This window comes from Melanerpes formicivorus, unplaced genomic scaffold (assembly GCF_026170545.1).
Source record: "Melanerpes formicivorus ecotype bairdi unplaced genomic scaffold, bMelFor1.0.p_v2 SCAF_1, whole genome shotgun sequence".
Taxonomy (NCBI): domain Eukaryota; kingdom Metazoa; phylum Chordata; class Aves; order Piciformes; family Picidae; genus Melanerpes; species Melanerpes formicivorus.
The window spans coordinates 48,519,980-48,532,625 of NW_027142353.1; positions in this window are offsets into that span (position 1 = coordinate 48,519,980).

Below are 12,646 nucleotides of genomic sequence, written 5' to 3' on the forward strand. Positions count from 1 at the left end.
GGAGAATATGACTTAAAAATGCAATTTAAAGAGAAGATTCTGAATTATCCTCGGGGTTTACTTAATGTGAGTCAGGAAAGGCTGATTTCATTTTCCTCAGTGAATGTGCTGATTAGATATGTGGAAAATCTTGACTGGGAGACGAGTTAGACATTACCACAAGAAGTCAAGAAGTAGAATAAAGAAGATTTTAAAAGACATAGATTTGTTCTGAACAATGTAGATTCAAATGATTCCTTTCTCTGGCCTCAAAGCGTGTGAGTTGGTGAGGTCTCATCTGACTGTACCTTCTTTCTCTCAAAAAAAGTCAGGGCCACCAGAGCACCTCCCTGTGATAAAAAAATAAAATAAATTAAGATTAAATGTAAAAGAATCCATCTAAACAAGAAAATTGCCTTTTGGGATTCCTGGATGTTTAGACAAGGAGATTGTAAAGAGGTAATTAAAAAGAAGGACTGAGTTGCCTCTGTGTTCAACTTTGATTATTTTATATAAATGAAGTAGCGAATGAGATTGATCTTTATTTCTGACACAATTAAGAATTCTAATGAAAAGTTAAATGCATGGGTCCTGGATTTGAAAGAGGAAAGTTGTGCTTAAGTTGTACCACTTATTCATTGTCTTGAAAGGGGAACTTAAAGGCAACCTGATTACAGAGTACATGTACCTCCATGGAATAATATATGAAACTATAGGATGTGGTATTTACCCAGGTTAATTCTTGGTTCACAGCCTTGCCTGTAAAAGCTTTTTCTCTAATCTGTATAGAAAAATAGTATTGGCATGGGGACAATTAGTCAGAAGACAAAGTCCTGGTGCTCTGAATTACTCCCAAGGGGGTCCTATTTCTGCCTGTAGATAGGGTCCAGGGAGATTACCTCCCTGGGGTTTGGTCAGTCTTGCTGACTACCATTCTGAATGCTTTCTTAATTTAGCAGCAGACATCTGAAAGCAAAAGACAGACAAATTCAGAGTTTCAAGCAATGGCAGGGATTAAGCTTTTGAAGATGGTATAAGGGAAGTGGCATATCTTCTGCTATTTTAAAATCTAAGCTAGATGCCTCTCTGAAAGTTTTGCATTAGTCAAATACAAGGCATGATTCAATCAAACAAAAGTTACTGGTTTCATTACAGGAATGATTAGCTGAAATGGAAGGGGTTATTCTTTGAGAGGATGATCTAATGGCTTAAATACCAGCTAGAAACTGTTTTACTTACACAGTAAGAAACATGCAGTAGAGTGTATACTACTCAAAAATATGACTCCTCTTCAATTTGCCTTTTTTATTTCTCATTAGACCTACTTAAATCAGGAAAGAATATTGTGGTAGGTTGAGAGAAGGCCTAGCTCTCCCTCCCCCACAACAGAAAGAAACCACAGCTAGCTTAGTTGGAGAAGCAAAGCTATATTTACAAGCAATATGGAATGCAGGTTGTATATGCACAATATATACAGTATTTACTATACATATACAGAAATATACAGCAAAGAAAAATACAGGAACGAAACTCCCTCCTCTGGACAGAGGAGGGTTCCCCCCTTGTACTCCCGTCTCTCCCCCTACCTCCCTTTTTTCCCAAAAAGGGTTAGAGAGAGAAAAGGTAGTTATTAAGGAGGAAAATTCTTATTAGGCCACCAAGCACATGCAGGATGAGTGCTTATCTGGTATTCAAGGTCAGAACTCCGGCTAGTTGCTCAGGAGCAGACAGAACAGAGAGGAGCTGAGAAAGAATTCCAACTGAACTAAAACTTAGAGTTGCATTCTACCAATCTACCAATGAAATTCGTTTAGAATACTATGTTTTCATTTTGATACCAAAACAGTCAGCCAGAGTGTTCCAGCACTGTCCCTTTCTTAAAGGCACAGCCTCAAACGGTCACAAATATCTATGTGTTGACAATCTAAATTATTCGTGGTTTTAAAGAGCACTATACTGCTATCTAAAGCTCTAATGGGACCTGATGAGAACCTCTTTGTTGTGTTTTGTTTTTTTTTTTAATTGAACCAACTTTATCTACATTTCTCTCATTTCTACTCTTGCACCTACTAAAGAATTCATACTTTTTCGGAGAGTCAATATTCTAAAAGTATGTGCAGTGGCAGTACAAAATTAGGTGGTTTTTCTAATTCATATGGCAAAAATACAGAGTAATACAAAAGTTATGCCCTACATCCCCTCCCTCTTGTTTGCCATGAGCTTTCTACCTTGTATTGGTGGTTGTAAGGATAACTGTCAAAAGATATATGATATTTCCTTTATTTATAAATTATACTGCAATATTAATCAAAATATTAATAGCTTTTTATTAATATGAAAATTGCCAAACTGTATCAAAAGGTTCGAGGCTGAGGGAGCTGGGATTATTTAGCCTGGAGAAGAGGAGGCTCAGGAGAGACGTTATTGCTGTCTACAACTACCTGAAGGGAGGTTGTAGACAGGTGGGGGTTGGTCTCCTCCCAGGCAACCAGCACCAGAACAAGAGGACACAGTCTCAAGGTGTGCCAGGGGAAGTTTAGGCTCGAGGTGAGGAGAAAGTTCTTCACAGAGAGAGTTGTTCGCCATTGGAATGTGCTGCCCAGGAAAGTGGTGGAGTCACCACCCCGGAGGTGTTCAAAAAGGGATTGGACATGGCACTTGAAGCCATGGTTTAGTAGTTATGAGGTGTTGGGTGACAGGTTGGACTTGATGATCTCTGAGGTCTTTTCCGACCTTATTGATTCTATGATTCTATGAAATACTTCAGCCTTTTCCTCGTGCTGAAACACCATGCTCCTCCCTGAATGCAACAAAGGACAGAGATTCTTCTTAGCTGTCCTTTTGTTGCTAATGTATTTGTAGAAACATTTCTTATTCTCTTGAACAGATGAAGCCAAATAAATTTCTGGTTGAACTTTGGCCCCTCTAATTTTCTCCCTGCATAGCCTCATGACAATCTTGCAGTCCTCCTGAGTGCCCTGCCTTTTCTTCCAATGATCACAGATTCTTCTTTTCCCTCTAAGCAGCAATATAACATATTGTGGTGGGATGGAAGGGGTAAGGCCAAGAAGCCTCCTCCCTTCCCCCTTTGTAAAGTAAAAGGGAAAAAAAAATTGAAGGGAAAGGAAAAAAAACTCGCAAGCTGAATTAGCAAAGCAGTGGAGCTATATTTACAAAGCGATGTAGGGAATGCAGGGGATTATTTACAAATTTACAATATCTACAATATATACAAAGATATACAACGGAGTAACACAGAACTGAGAGTGAACCCCTCTCGGCAGAGAGGGGGTTCCCCACCTCCTCTTTCCCCTCTTTCCCCCCTTTCCCCAGATTAGGTTAGAAGAGAGAGAGAGAGCGAAAGAAAGAAGTTAAAAGCAGTTTTGTGTTAATTGGAAAGGAGTTAGTATACAGGCCTGTTATCTGGTTTTCAAGGCCGAGGCGTTGGCAGAAAGCCCAGGACAGAAAGCTGTTGCCTGAAGAAGAGGCGGAAGCAAGACTGACTGAGAAGTGCTGGAAATGTCCAGTATAGTCCCAGCTCAGAAGTGCTTCCTCCCACTCATCCAATGAAATTAGTTTAGACTATTCCTTCCGTTTACCAACTTCCGTCCACCATGTTCCCTTTCTTAAGGGGGCAACGTCAACCGGCCACAGTCCACCCCTTCTAAACAATTTCATTGGCTGTTCATACTGTCCATCCAATCCAAAACGATATTTACAGTTCGTGAGTAAAGTTCATAGTCCATTCCGGCTATGCTCAGATGTAGATGATTCAAAAGTCCAAGAAAATCAGAAAATGAGAAAAATGGAAAACAGTTCATTTCTTCACCGATGAAGCGAAGAAAAGGGAAACAGGGATTCTCAGGGTCTCTTAGTTGACTCAGGGCTCTCAGGGATCTCAGGGTTCTAGCACCGTAGACTCCTCGTTGATTCTTCCTTTGGACGCGATGTAGCTGTACAGCAGTTTGAAATTAACCTCTTTCAGCTAAAGTTAAATTTCTTTGTGGAATACACTGAATTTCACCATTCTCTTGCATTACCCAATAAGTGTGACCCGGACCTTCAGCCGAAACCACCCCTCGGACAGGTTTAGCCTCTCCTGAGGGTGAAAATACCCAAACAGTTTTACCTAACAGGTTCTTTTCTCTAACAACAGGAACTCTATCACCTTCTACTTTCCGTAGCAAATCTGAATGTGCAGGTCCAGCTCGGTTCACTGAGCCTCTACTATTTACCAGCCAGGTTGCTTGTGCTAAATGTTTTTCCCAGTTTTTCAAAGATCCACCTCCCATGGCTTTGAGAGTGGTCTTCAACAAACCGTTGTAGCGTTCAATCTTCCCTGAAGCTGGTGCATAGTAGGGAATGTGGAATATCCACTCAATACCGTGCTCTTTTGCCCAGCTCTTTACAAGGTTGTTCTTGAAATGAGTTCCGTTGTCTGACTCAATCCTCTCTGGAGTTCCGTGTCTCCACAGGATTTGTTTCTCCAGACCAAGAATGGTGTTGCGTGCAGTTGCATGTGGAACTGGATAAGTTTCCAACCATCCAGTGTTTGCTTCTACCATAGTAAGCACGTATTGCTTACCAGAACGAGAACGTGGTAGAGTGATGTAGTCAATCTGCCAAGCTTCACCATACTTGTACTTGGACCATCTGTCACCATACCACAAGGGCTTAAGTCGTTTTGCCTGCTTAATAGCAGCACAAATGTCACAGTCCTGGATGACTTGTGTGATAGCATCCATGGAAATGTCTATGGATCTGTCACGAGCCCATTGGTATGTTGCATCTCTGCCTTGATGTCCTGACGAATCGTGAGCCCACCGAGCTAAGAATATCTCACCTCGGTGTTTCCAGTCGAGATCAAGATTAGAGTCCACGTCTACTTGAGAAACTCTTGCAGCTAGATCTGCCTGATGGTTGTGTTGCTGTTCCTCAGTAGCTTTGCTCTTAGGAATGTGAGCATCGATGTGTCTCACTTTCACTGGAATTCTCTCGATTCGATCAGCAATGTCCTGCCATAGGTTGGCTGCCCAAATGGGTTTTCCTTTTCTCTGCCAACCACTCTTCTTCCAGTTCTTTAGCCAACCCCATAGAGCATTGGCTACCATCCATGAGTCGGTGTAGAGATAAAGCTTTGGCCATCTCTCACGTTCAGCCACGTCGAGAGCTAGCTGGACAGCTTTTACCTCTGCGAACTGACTGGATTCTCCTTCTCCATCTTTCGCCTCTGCAACTCGGCGTGTTGGACTCCACACTGCAGACTTCCACCTTCGCTTGTTTCCAACAAGACGACAGGAACCGTCTGTGAACAAATCATATTTCTTTTCATCATCAGAAAGGTCATTGTAAGGAGGAGCTTCCTCAGCACGAGTTACTTTCTCCTCTGGAGGTTTAGCACAGTTGATGCCTTCAGGCCAACTTGAGATCACCTCCACTAGACCAGGTCTTTCAAGATTTCCCATTCGAGCTCTCTGTGTTATCAGAGCCATCCACTTAGACCATGTTGAGTCTGTGGCATGATGTGGTGTGGAGCCTTTGCCTTTGAACATCCAATTCAAAACTGGTAATCTGGGAGCTAAGAGAAGTTGTGATTCAGTTCCAATCACTTCAGAAGATGCTTTCACTCCTTCATAGGCAGCTAAGATTTCTTTCTCTGTTGGAGTATAATTAGCCTCTGAACCTCTGTAACCTCGACTCCAGAAACCAAGAGGTCGTCCACGTGTCTCCCCTGGAGCTTTTTGCCACAAGCACCAGGTTGGACCATTGTCACTTGCAGCCGTGTACAAAATGTTCTTAATGTCTGGACCATCTCGGACAGGTCCCAGACCCATTGCTTGAATTACCTCTTGCTTTATCTGGTCAAAGGCTGCTTGTTGTTCAGGTCCCCAGTGGAAATGGTTTCTCTTTCTAGTCACATCATACAGAGGTTTCACAATCTGACTGTATCCAGGAATGTGCAGTCTCCAAAATCCCACTATCCCCAAGAAACGTAGGGTCTCTTGCTTGTTTGTGGGACTTGCCATGGTAGAGACTCTATTTACCACATCCACTGGAATGTGTCGGCGTCCATCCTGCCACCGCACTCCCAGAAACTGAATCTCTGTGGTAGGTCCTTTCACCTTGTCTCGCTTGATGGCAAAACCTGCATTCAGAAGAATGTCAATGATTTTGTTACCTTTCTCGAAGACTTCCTCAGCAGTTTTACCCCAGACGATGATATCATCGATGAACTGGATGTGTTCTGGAGCACCTCCTTTCTCCAGAGCATCATGGATCACTGCATGACAGATGCTTGAGCTGTGGATCCAGCCCATTGGCAGCCTGTTGAAAGTGTACTGGATTCCTCTCCAGGTGAAAGCAAACTGAGGCCTGCATTCCTCTGCTATGGGAATAGAGAAAAATGCATTAGCAATGTCTATGGTAGCATACCATTTGGCCTCTTTGGATTCCAGCTCATACTGTAGTTCCATCATGTCTGGTACTGCTGCACTCATAGGTGGTGTTACTTCATTTAGGGCTCGGTAGTCTACCGTCAGACGCCAGTCTCCATTCTGCTTCCGCACAGGCCACACTGGACTGTTGAAAGGTGAATGAGTTTTGCTGACGACTTTCTGACTTTCCAACTGACGAATCAGATTCTGAATGGGCAACAAAGAGTCACGGTTGGTTCTGTATTGTCTGTGATGCACAGTCTGAGAAGCAACCGGCAATTTAATGTCCTGTATCTTATGTTGTCCCACAACTGCAGATTCATCAGAAAGTTCAGGTCTGGCAGACAGCTTCAATTTTTGTCCATCAATTTCTATTGAAGCTACTCCAAAAGCCCATTTGTAACCTCTAGGGTCTTTGAAACGCCCTTCTCTCAGAAAATCAATTCCCAAAATACAAGGTGCGTCAGGTCCGGTCACAACTGTATGCTTCCTCCATTGTTTACCAGTTAAACTTATATTAACCTCTACCTTACTTAACTCTTGAGATCCACCAGTGACTCCCAGAATAGTTATAGACTCTGATCCCTGATAATTTGATGGTATTATGGTGCACTGAGCTCCTGTGTCAACCAAGGCCCTGTACTTCCGAAATTGTGAAGTGCCAGGCCACTGGATGTACACATCCCAATAGATTCTATTATCTCTGTTATCCCTCTCCTCCCCCTGGCGGGAGGCAGGGCACCCCTAGTTATGGGGAACATGCGCACATGTGCATTGCACATATTGTGCAGGGTTATAACTTTGCATGTTATAACTGGAGCCACTGTTGGAGCCATAAGAGTCGTTCTGGGGAACTGTGGAAGTAACAGCTACCCTTCTGGTATTGCTACCTCGGGTTCTGCCACTTTGCAATTCCCTCAGTCTCCTGAAAAGATTAGAAGTTGGTTGGCCATCCCAGCGGTTCATGTTCTCACCAAACTGATCACGCAGAGTTATCCAAATAGTTCTACGTGATTGCCTTGGTGGTCTGTTTTGGAATGACCTGTTTTGGAATGTCCTGTTTTGGAATGACCTCCTTGGAGGACGTGTATTCCTCACAGATGAAACTTGTACCCACCTGGAGGAAGAATTGAAACTATCCCTTTGTGCCAATTGGGATATGGAATTTCTAAATTCATCCTTTAACTCTCTCATGCAATTCTCAATTTTTCCAGACAGAGTTTCAATGGCTGAAACCAAAGAACCACGTGTCATGCTATCCTCCAATTGTCTCATTTGATCACTGAATTGGCCAACCGTAGGAGAAGCTCCACCATAACTTCTTGATACAATTCTGCTTGCCAGAATGTTTGCATAATTAGAAGGAGCAAGTTTGATGATCTTTTTAGCAAGACCAATACCCACAGGAATGTCATCAGGATTCAGAGTTTCATGTTCACCATAGAGTAGCTCTCTAACAGCAAATTCTCTCAAGCGCTTAATTCCCTCATCTATGGTAGTCCAGGGTTTAGGATTCCAGGGAAGATCATCTCGGGAAGGGTATCTCAGGGCAACCGCTATTAAGAGGCGTATCCACAGATTAACCTTACCGAGAGCTTCGCCTAGATGTCTATCTATTCCATTGTCCCTTGAGAGAGTTCCTAACTGAGCTGCTGACTTGTCTCCAACTGTTAGAGCTGAAGCACCTGTATCATAACACCTACTAAGCCAAGCTAGAACTGGCTCCTTATCTGCCCTGGTGAAATCTTTACGGACATTTCTCAATTCTTCCCGTGGTGACGAACAGTCTGTAATATCATCTTCATCTTCATCTCCCTGAATTCTTTGCCCGTAAAATCCTGCTGTCATTCTCCTAAGGATCTCTTTAAGCTGAGAACCACCTTTGCCAGCTGCTTTCCTAGCTTCATCTCTATCCTGCTTTGATCTCACTAGGTTAGCTAGATCTTTAAAACAAACCTTCTCTTCCTCCTGAGCAGGATCTTTTAGAGTAGAGGGCCCCTCACCAGGATCAGTCTCCACCTCTTCTTCTCCATCTTGGGCCTTTGCAGCTCTAGTCTTTAAAGGAGCCACCTTAACTGGAGCTGTGTTTGAATTTACAGCCACCTTAATGGAAGCTGACAGGTCCTGAGATAAATCAGCTGCTGGGGCAGTGACTTCCGGTCCCACCGAGGGAGTGGGTGGAAGTGACGTTGCTCCATTAATGGCCGACGGAGAAGAAGAAGAAGGAGAAGGAGTGGGAGAAGGAGTAGGCACCATGTTGATACCAGCCGATGCCCTTGGCTGCTTGCCAGAATCAGCAAAGTCATTTAGAGCTGCCTTACCAATTAACTTTTTAGCCTTCTTTTTAACTGACACGGGTTCTCCACAGTCCTCGTCACTAGATGACTCTGGGACTGATCGAGAGCCACGGCGTTTTCTTTTTGATCTAGTTTTAATAACAAAACAAGCTCTGGACACCTTTTTCTCTCGCCGCAAAGAGACCAGCAGATACACGTTAATTATCACTGAGAGCAGGATTATACACATGAAATAAATCACCTTTGGATCCCAGGCATCACCTAAAGTTACTGTCTCCTCAGGCGGAATCTTAAAACTCTTTATCTCAATTGGGAGAGTGGTGGAGGTAACATTCCTGTATCTCACTGGCCATAGGATATTAATACATTTTCCATACCATAATTTAACTCTATACATAACCCACGTATAAATTGTCCGCACCAAATATTTACCCAGGTAATCCAAAATCAAACCCAAACAATACCTGTAAACCAGAGCCCCAAAAATTGAAAAGAACAATCGCTCCACAAACCACAATACCTTCATATTTGCTAATTCAGCTAGAAAACACTAAATCAATCAAATAATAAATTAAACTAATTATCTGCCGCACGTTGGGCGCCAATAAAAAAAAAATGTGGTGGGATGGAAGGGGTAAGGCCAAGAAGCCTCCTCCCTTCCCCCTTTGTAAAGTAAAAGGGAAAAAAAAATTGAAGGGAAAGGAAAAAAAACTCGCAAGCTGAATTAGCAAAGCAGTGGAGCTATATTTACAAAGCGATGTAGGGAATGCAGGGGATTATTTACAAATTTACAATATCTACAATATATACAAAGATATACAACGGAGTAACACAGAACTGAGAGTGAACCCCTCTCGGCAGAGAGGGGGTTCCCCACCTCCTCTTTCCCCTCTTTCCCCCCTTTCCCCAGATTAGGTTAGAAGAGAGAGAGAGAGCGAAAGAAAGAAGTTAAAAGCAGTTTTGTGTTAATTGGAAAGGAGTTAGTATACAGGCCTGTTATCTGGTTTTCAAGGCCGAGGCGTTGGCAGAAAGCCCAGGACAGAAAGCTGTTGCCTGAAGAAGAGGCGGAAGCAAGACTGACTGAGAAGTGCTGGAAATGTCCAGTATAGTCCCAGCTCAGAAGTGCTTCCTCCCACTCATCCAATGAAATTAGTTTAGACTATTCCTTCCGTTTACCAACTTCCGTCCACCATATTCCCTTTCTTAAGGGGGCAACGTCAACCGGCCACACATATTTAGCCAGGCTAGCCTTCTTCCCCACTGATTCCTCTTTCAGCACATGGGCATAAGCCTCTTCCTATGCCTGTGACAGTTCACTCTTGAACAGTGTCCAGCCTTCCTATACTTCTTGGCCCCTCAGGACTACCTCCCAAAATACTCTGTCCACCAGTCTCTGAAACAGGCCCAAGTCTGCCCACTGTGATTACCAGGTGACAGTTCTGCTGTTCTTTCTCTTCACCCCTTCAACAACGGAGAACTCTCATTGCATGTGCCCAAGATAGGCCCCCATTCATTACATTGCCCACAAGTCCTTCTCTGTTCACAAACAGAAGGTGCAGCAGGGCATCTTCCTTAGTTGGCTCTGTCACCAGATGTTTTAGGAAGTTATCTTCTGCGCACTCTAGGAATCACCAGGACTGTTCTCCCTCTGCTGTACTGTATTTCCAGCAGACATTAGGGATGTTGAAGTCTACCACAAGAATACAGACCAGCAACTGCGAGACTTCTACCAGATGCCTAAAGAATAATTTATCTTTCTCAACAAGCAGTCTCAACACAGCAGGATATCTGCTTTGTTGGCCTTCTGCCTGATTCTTACCCATAAACACTCAACTCTATCATAACCATCCATACTCCCTGACATACAGGCCCATGCCACTGCCTGTGCTTCCTTACCTATCCCTTCTGAAGAGTTTACAGCTATCAATTTTAGTACTCCAGTGCTGTGGGACATTCCACCATATTTCTGTGATGGCTACAATATTACAATTTTTCTGGTAGACAATGGATTCCATTTATTTTGGATTGTAATGAATTCCTAGTAAGGCAAAGAATGTAAGAAAAAAAAGTATCTTCAAGGGAGGGTGAGTCTGAAGGAACAACTAGCAATCATCTAGCCAATTTCCCCAATTTTTCTTTGTGTTTGAGGACAATGAATAGGGAAACTGCAAAATCTTAAAGAAAAAAAACAAGGAGGGTGGTCAGGCTAGGAACCTGTGGGGCACTCAGTAGGGGTTCCTGGGCAATGAGAAACAGCATCAGGAAGTGTCTGTGTCTTGTACCATGATTTGGTCAAATTAGAATCACTTTAAATTCTAGTTTGTGTATAGCTCACTCCACCATAAATTCGGAACAACTCCATCCAAGTTAATGAAAATGCACAGTCCTATGATTCAAAGCTTTTCAGTCAGAATCAAAACATCAAGCCATCTCTATTTCGGCAGAGATAAGATTAGAGGAGAAAATTATCAAATTATATCATCAGTATTTCCTTCCGTTGCAGCTGAAGTCTATCATTAAGCAAACATCAGACAAACAGATATTTTATATGCTGGAATCATTGCTTTTCCCTGCAAAAGGTATTTTATTCATAGATTTTGTTTTCTTACTGTCAAGTATAGCGATTTTGATAAACTATCACCTTGAGAAATTATGAATTCATTGCAGCCTTATTTTCTAATATTAAGCTTACATATTTTCCATGGAGAATATCTATCCACGTGTTTTCTCCCTCTGAGAAACCAGAATATCTTCTTTTCTCTGATGGATGGCCACTATATGTTTAACTAGTGTGAAGGTGAGAGAACAACTCCCAGTATCCTGTGTCAGTTAATCTTCATGGGAGCTGAATGAATAAGAGACTAATGGCCAAAGAAATGATTGTATCAGCTGTGGGTTAGGTTCTGGTGTGGCTGACTTACCCTCCAAGCCAAAAAACAATCTGCTTGAGAGTATCTATTACTTACTGGGCCAGATGTTTATTCAAACTTCTGACAAGGTTCTGACACTATAAAATTGCCTGAAAATTAATGTGGTTGCAACAACTTTAGTGTTTTTTCACTTGAACAGCTTTGGTGTTGTTTATACAGGTAGATCCTGTCTCTTTGAGTATCCATTCACCTTTGGTACTTGAAGGAAACCAGGTTTATGGGTTTTTACCTTCTGATAACTTTAATATTTTTGACTTCTCAGTGTTAAATAAGTGAATATGCTCCTCACAGTTAAGATATACCAAGGCAATGATGCTTATGTGTAAGTTATAACACAAAAATCACATAGAATGTTTTTTCCTTTGACATTTTGTGAGTTTTCCAGAGTGTGTATGGCTTTGTAATGAATCAAACCTTAACTTAATTTTGACAGCTGCTACTTGAAAATAGGGAAAAAACCCTTTAACTGAGGAACTTGAGCACAAGCCCTATGAGGAGAGGCTGAGGGAGCTGGGGTTCTTTAGCCTGGAGAAGAGGAGGCTCAGAGGAGACCTTATTGCTCTCTACAACTACCTGAAGGGAGGTTGCAGCAAGGTGGAGGTTAGTCTCTTCTCCCAGTCAACCAGCACCAGAACAAGAGGACACAGTCTCAAACTGCAACAGGGGAGGTTTAGGCTCAAGATCAGGAGAAAGTTCTTCCCAGAAAGAGTAATTGGCTGTTGGAATGTGCTGCCCAGGGAGGTGGTGGAGTCCCCATCCCTGGAGGTGTTCAAAAAGGGACTGGATGTGGCACTTGAAGCCATGGTTCAGTAGTCATGAAGTCTTGGGTGACAGGTTGGACTTGGTGATCTTTGAGGTTTTTTCCAACCTTATTGATTCTATGATGATTCTATGATAACTTTATTCTTTATTTACATGTGATTCTAAGTGAATTAACCACATATATCTATTATACTTTCAGTATGTACTAAAGCCATCTACTTGAATATCCAGTTTTTATTTTCTA